The sequence below is a fragment of the Caretta caretta genome, chromosome 25, assembly GCF_965140235.1.
Source record: "Caretta caretta isolate rCarCar2 chromosome 25, rCarCar1.hap1, whole genome shotgun sequence".
In the NCBI taxonomy this organism is placed as follows: Eukaryota; Metazoa; Chordata; order Testudines; family Cheloniidae; genus Caretta; species Caretta caretta.
The window spans coordinates 14,150,188-14,157,333 of NC_134230.1; the positions used below are offsets into that span (position 1 = coordinate 14,150,188).

Sequence of the window (7,146 nt, forward strand, 5' to 3'; positions counted from 1 at the left end):
CGTGGTGGGAACGAAATGCTCCCGATCAGAATGGTAGCATGGGAAGTCGGCTTTGCACATGATTGTCCGGGAGTCTCCAGGAATTACAGATGAATCTCGAATGAAAGATGATGTCATGTAATGAAACCTTCAGGAATACGTCCAACCAAAATTGGCAACTCTATGCACAGGGGTAAATGACAACGCGAGGGGCAAGGCAATGGGGCACCTGCCCAAGGTGTCCAGAGGTGCCTGTATGCAGCGGGCCAGGCATCATGGGGCCCAGTTCCGTGTGCTTTCTTTATCACCCGTAGGTTGGATGAATGATCTGACCACTCCTCCAGCAGAGATCCATCAGCCCTGCAGGATAATTCATGGCTCTCCCTGAGCCAGTGCTCTCTGCCTTCGCCACGCTGGCAGCTCCTGGGCCAGGAAGAGACTAGAATAGAAGCTCCTTTTCCTGGAGTAATCCCTGGAGATGCGGGCTGCTCTCCTCAGCAGAACTCCCTGGCGGCTGGGAGATTATTTCCATCTCATCTGCCATCAGCCTTGGGCCCTGGAGAGGTATCAATCAAGCAGCTGGGGCTTTCCCAGCCTCCTCTGCAGCCCCAGCTTCTTTAGCAGAGCTTTGAAGAATAAGGTCTGATCTCAGCCTCCCGCTGTCTCCTAGAGCAAAGCAGCCCAGCAGAGTCCATGCAGTACCCCTCTCCTCCTGGAACCCCAAACCTATGGCTCTGATCCCCCGGATCCATCCCTGCACCAGCTCTGGGACAGGTGGAAGCTGCTTGTTCCTCCCCTATTCTGCCACTGCTGGGGGCCGAGGTGCCGGCTACAGCAGCTCTGGAGATGCTCTAACTTGTGCCTTCTGCTGCCAGCGTCTCTCTGGAGCTTGCGGTGGTTGCAGGCTGACACTGCCTTTGTCTCTTGCTGGCTGACCCACCCAAGAGCGCGGCCTGGGCCAGAATGTCCTTGAGCAAGGGGTTGTTCTGCACTGCTGGGAATTGACTGCAGGGGGAGATGCAGTCCCTTTGCACCAGCAGCAAAGGGATTAATTCTTCCTTTCCCCTCTCTCCTCCCCGCTTAGCCTCTATCATTCCACCCTTGCTCTGTCCTCCATTGGGATCTGATGCCTTGCCCTCCAGCCTGGGCCCCAGGTCACTGTGCCAGTCCCCTTCCCCTGGGGTGGAGCTGGGATCTCAGTCCAGCCCTGCTTTGGAAGGGAGCTCCAATCCTTGATGTAGAACTCCAGCCTTTGGCTTGAAGGCCCGTTCCCAGGACCGCAGTGCAGAACTCCGCTCTCCATCCCTGGCTGTTGCGGAGACAATCCAAAGACCAAGGGGAAAGGTGAGATGGGATGGGGAGGGGAGGGGACCTTCAGAGGAGGCTATTGTTAGAAGCCGAACATGAAAACAAAAGTCTGGCTGTCTCACCGCTGGCGGCGAACAATTCATCCATCAAAGAGCCATCCAAAGAGGAACACCAGGTCCCTCTGATCTGGCTGCACGTCATGGCAGCTGGGTTCTGTCTGCAGGGGGCTCCCGGAATGAAAGCTAAATCACCCCGCCCGCTGGGCAGAAGGGAGCGATTTGCTGGCGGTGGCGTTTCAAAGTGGAGCCAGGAGGCAGCGCCAGCCAATCCAAGGGAAATGCCATTTACATTTTCTTACACGCTCAGATGCAAGGAGGAGAGAAGAAAAATCGCAGCCGAATGGCTTCATGCACAGCCCTGGCTTTGCCGGAAATTGTTGGGCAGAGAAGCCCTGGGGACCGGAACGGCCACCTCCATGGGACAGATGATGGAGAGCAGCCATTGTAGCAACGTGGCTCTGCCCCGGTCTGCAATCCCAAGGGCAGTGTGCCCACTCAGCCGCCCCAGGGATCCGGCAGGTGCCGATTCTCACCAAGCCTGACTGAGGAGGAAGGATGGTCTAGTGGGCAGGGGCACGGCAGTGGTACTCTGGAGAGCTGGGTTTAATTCCTGGCTTATGAACGACTCGAGTCTCACCTTGGGTGACTCACTTAACCCTGATCTGGGTGCAGGTTTTGTATCAGTATTAATGTGTCAGTTCAGGGTGTGACATTTCACCGATAGTCTTAGATAGCTACAGCCCCTAGCATGGGCACAGGGATAAGGTATAAAGGTGCCTTACACCACTAGAGCTTATTCCCCTTCCCACAGAGGAATAACTATACTGGTGTGAAACACTTTTATCCCGGGATCAGTGCGTCCACACTAGCTGGGTTGGCATCCCTTTAATTACCCCTGCAGCATTAAAGCTGTAAAACTTTTGTGTGCAGACGAGGCCTTAATCTGCTCTCTGCCTCGGTCCGTCTCTATCCGTCAGGGCACTTCTGGGGCCCTGGTCACCGGAGTGCTGGAGCTGCCTGCGAGCTTTGTCCTTGCAGTGCCCCGGAAGGCAGGGAATTGTTATCGCCATGGTACAGCCGGGGAAACGCTAGGCTGACTGCCTCTAAGCTGAGCTGTGCTTCAGGGATGCTGTCAGAACGTGTATCGCCCGGGGCTGACAGGAGCGCCGACAAATCGGCAGGGGTTGTGCCATTCTCTTCTCTTAGCTTCTTATCCCTGGCTCCTTCCTGGCCTGGGAGCACCAGGGTCAGGTATTCACCCGGATTGTACCAAGTTAAGGATGCTGTGTAATGGACGTGTCTGCTGCAAGGGACAGCCCTGGGCCAGAGCAGGGGAACTGGACAATCTCGTTTCCTTGTGTCCAGCTTTGCTGAGTTGCACCCCAGAAGCCCCCAAGGGAGTTTGTAGCATTGTCTGAGTGTGGCTGAGAGCAGGACTTAGCCTAGGAGTCTGATCTTGACAATAGCCCCTTTGTCCTGCCCACTGTTGCTTGGCTTCATCTGTGCACCAAGCCCTGAATCAGCTGCTCCCATCTGGGGGCTTTGTCTTTGATTCTTCCTCCATTGGCAGTGGCTTTGTCCTTGCACAGCTGGTTGCTGTGCCTGTCGTGGGGCAGTGTGAACACACGGAGCCATGTCCACGCATACGCTCACCCGTACGTGCATTGCACACGACCGTTCTGGGGGCCGATGGGGTCTGACGTGAGGCGAATAGACGCAGGGCCTGGCAGCACCGACAGCCACCTACACTCCCCCATGCACTATACCCAGATGCGCACAAGTCAATGTGTTACACACGCACAAGCCCATGCACGACGTGCACAAACATGTTTGCCACCCATGTTTTGGCACGCAATGGTGCACTGTCCTTGACACCCCCCAAAAAGGTATTTTACACACATACCTTACACACATGCGCAACACACACACTAGGTTAGGATGAGGTTTACAAACCCCACACCAGAAGTGCCCCTCCCTGACCCCCCTATGTACCCCCAGAAGTGCCCCTCCCTGACCCCCCCTGGGTACCCCCAGAAGTGCCCCTCTCTGACCCTTCTGAATGCCCCTCCCTGAGTGCCTCTTAATGCTTCTCCCTGACCTTCTCTGCCTTCCTAGACATGCCCTCGGCCTAAGAACATGGGATTTGGAGGTACCAGGCTGCATGCTCCAAGGAGGGAATGTGACAGAAAGGGGAGAAGATGAGATGGTATCAGGCAGCAACTGAGGGAGCTGGGAACTGCCAGGGGCTCAGGGATGGAGAGTGAGAAATCTCTGCCCAAACCGGAACTCCTCAGACAAACGTAGGGTCTGGAGCGGCTCTGCAGGCCCGGTCTGAAGTTGGCCCAGTTGGCTGAGGTGCATGGCCCCTGTAGGAACCGCAGGAGACGGAAGAGCATGATCTGACCATCCCCTATGATGGCTTCATGGCTGTCGGTGCTGCCAGGCCCCGCTTCAATTCGCCTCACGTCAGACCCTGTTGGTAGGGTTGCCAGGCGTCTGGATTTTTACTGGAACGCTTGGTCGAAAAGGGACCCCGGTGGCTCCGGTCGGCACGGCCATTAAAAGTTTGGTGGGCGGCGCAGTGGGGACCCGGTGTCACGGAGTCCCTGGGCGATGCTCTGGAACTGCTCCCCATGAAGCCAGTCAGGACTCTGGGGTAGTCGCCTTTCTGTGAGCAGCCTGTCTTCAGGACACACAGCTCACACAGCTTCCACCTTCCTGGGTCTGACCTCGGAGCATTCAGCATCCTCTGCCCCTCCGTGCGCTTCCCCCCAGCGAGTCCGCTCAGGCGGGGCTCCTAGGGAAGCCAGAGGGTCCTGCACCCCAACTTCGCAGTCAGACGTGACTCTCAGCCAGCCAGTAAAACAGAAGGTTTATTAGACGACAGGAACATGGTCTAAAACAGAGCTTGCAGGTGCAGAGAACGGGACCCCTCAGCTGGGTCCATTTTGGGGGGCAGTGAGCCAGACAACCACGTCTGCACTTCACTCCATGTCCCAGCCAGCCCCCAACTGAAAACCCCCTCCAGCCCCTCCTCCTCTGGGCTTTGTTCCTTTCCCGGGCCAGGTGGTCACCGGATTCCTTTGTTCTCCAACCCTTCAGCTCTCACCTTGCAGGGGGGGAAGGGCCCAGGCCATCAGTTGCCAGGAAACAGGGTGTCGGCCATTCTCTGTGTCCAGACTCCTGCACACACATGCCCTCTAGGGCTCTGCAATGATCATACACCCTTACTCCACCCCCTAGATACTTAAGAACTGCCTAGGGGAAACTGAGGCACCCCCACACTATTCAGAGGAAACATTAAGAACAGTCCCACTTCATCACACCCGGGGCTAAGGCAGGCTCCCTCCGTGCCCTGGCTCTGCACCGCTCCTGGAAGCGGCTGCCAGATCCCTGCGGCCCCTAGGCGCTGGGATGGCCAGGGACTGGGAGGCTCCGCGCGCTGCCTCCGCCCCGAGCACAGGCTCCACAGCTCCCATTGGTCGAGAACAGCGACCAATGGGAGCAGCAGGGGGCGGTGCCTGCGGGCACGGAGGCAGCGCGCTCCGCACAGAGCCGCCGGGCCGCCTATGCGCCTAGAGGCCACAGGGACCTGGTGGCTGCTTCCTTGCGGCTGCGGTAAGAGCCACCGGGATCCCGCAACCCCCCCCCCGCCCAACTCCCTGGCCCAGCCCAGAGCCCCCGCCCTCACCCCCTCCCCCAGCACCTCAACCCCCTGGCCCAGCCTGGAGTCCCCACCTGCACCCCAAACCCCTCATCCCTGGCCCCACCCCCAGCCGGAACCCTTACCCCCCCATGCCCCAATCCCCTGGGCCAGCTCAGAGTCCCCTCCCACACCCCAAACCCCTCATCCCCGGCCCCACCCCCAGCCAGAGCCTTCACCCCCCCCACATACCCCATACCCCTGCCCCAGCCTGGAGTCCCATCTTTCACCCCAAACCCCTTACACCCAGCCCCACCCCAGAGTCCACAGCCCCAGTCCACAGCCCTCACCCCTCTGCACCCCAACCCCATGGCCCAGCTCAGAGTCCCCTCCCGCACTCCAAACCCCTCATCCCTGGCCCCACCCCAGAGCCCGCACCCCCAGCTGGAGCCCTCACCCCCTGCCCCCTAACCCCTTGCCCCAGCCCGGTAAAAGTGAGTGACAGTGGGGAAGAGTGAGCAACGGGGGGGGGGAATGGAGCAAGCGAGGGGCGGGGCCTCAGAGAAGGGGCGGGGCATGGGCAGGGCCTCAAGAAGGAACGGGGCAGGGGTGTTCGGTTTGGTGTGATTAGAAAGTTGGCAACCTTACTTCGCCCCTGGGAACCACTGTCTCCCCTTTGCTGCTTTGTGGCTCAGCTCTGCACATGAAAGGGCCTCTCTGTCCTGCCATCTCCCGTCCTTAATGCAATCACTGCTCCCACCGGCCTGGGACCCTGGGCCCTGCTCTCTTTCCAGGAAAGAAAGTGAGGTGGGGCGAGAGGCCTAGCAGAGGATGTGGCCAGGGGGGTTTGTTTTACACCTACGGAGACCCAGCATTGTCGTTTTCACTTGGACAAGGCTGGTCGAGGTCAACCCCAGATGTGGACCGGATTGACCTGGACTAGCTACAGTGAGGTGAAAACTACCTGCATGGAAAGAGCTGCCTCAGTGTAAACGCCCACCTCTTTCTGCAGTGCAGATAAAGCCGCAGAAAGGAAGGGGGGAGCCTGGTGTGCTGTCAGGGGGGCCAGACAGCTCATGGGGAAAGGTCACAGGCATCGCCTGTGTTCTCAAAGGGGCTCAACCGTTTCCCTCATTTTGGTCTCTGTGCGGGTCGGGGAGGAGTATGGGGCCTGTGTAGCGATGAGGGCGTGTGTGCATGGCTGTGTCATTGGGAGTGTATGGTGGGCATGTCCAGTATTGTGTCAGAGAGGCTGTGTGTGTGTGTGTGTGTGTGTGTGTGTATGGATGTTGTGTCATGTCAGTTCGGGTAGCTGTGTGAATGGATAAGGGGCCAGAGAGACGCACATTCTGGTGTATTAATACGTTCTTGCATCTCTGTAGGCTCTTTGAGCCACTTCACGCGCTACCAAAATGCACCCAGCTCTGGGGTGGAACACAGCCAGCGCTCAACAGCGCGCATTGCTCCAGAACAGTCTAGCTAATCTTTGGTCTTTCTAGAGAACCAACCACCGTAGGATCTGGTTGTTAAAATACAATAGAAGAATAGAAGAAGTGGCTAGTCCTAGTGGCTGAGCATTTATATACAGGTTTGTTGTTTGTTCTGCCTCCCTTCCTTTTAGCATTTAGACCTGGGGGTGGAGAGTCCCAAACGCCTCAGTGGGTGGGCGGGGTGTCAGATGGGCACAGTGCAATTCTCCCCGAACTGGAACTGGGACAAGCTGGGGGTCACTGCCTAGCTACATGGCAGAACCCCGCTCTCCGTTATGAAATCAACACAACCCACTTCGTAGCAGAGTCCTCCCGTGTGAGGAGTGACTGGACCTGACTCTGCTTCACTTGTGAACAGGACCGCAGCTTGAAGTGGAGAGCCTCCAACCCCGATAACTACACACACACACACAATTCATAGAGGACTTACCTGTTGCCAGCAACTGGTCTCCCTCTTACCCACTGCGCTCTGGAAGGAAGGGCGGCTGAAAGCCCGTGCTGGCACGTTCTCCGTCAGCCCACTGCCTTGAGTTCAGCTGCAGTTTGTCCGCTGCTCTCACCACTTCCTCTGGGCTCTCCGCTCAGAGAGTGGCTCCCCTGCCTGCTGCCTGCTTGTTGTTTCCCTCTGTGGGCCAGCAGATGCAGGCGGGAGGTTAATGTTTATTGA

General features: G+C 57.9%; 1 protein-coding gene across 1 annotated transcript in view; it reads right to left on the bottom strand.

The window, feature by feature from the left end:
* SHC2 (SHC adaptor protein 2) overlaps nt 1–7,146 on the bottom strand; it is a 29,449-nt gene extending 22,303 nt beyond the window's left edge. Inside the window, exon 1 of the mRNA XM_048830815.2 lies at nt 6,910–7,146. The gene's annotated coding sequence lies outside the window, so the exon portion shown is untranslated. The remainder of the gene's footprint in view (nt 1–6,909) is intronic.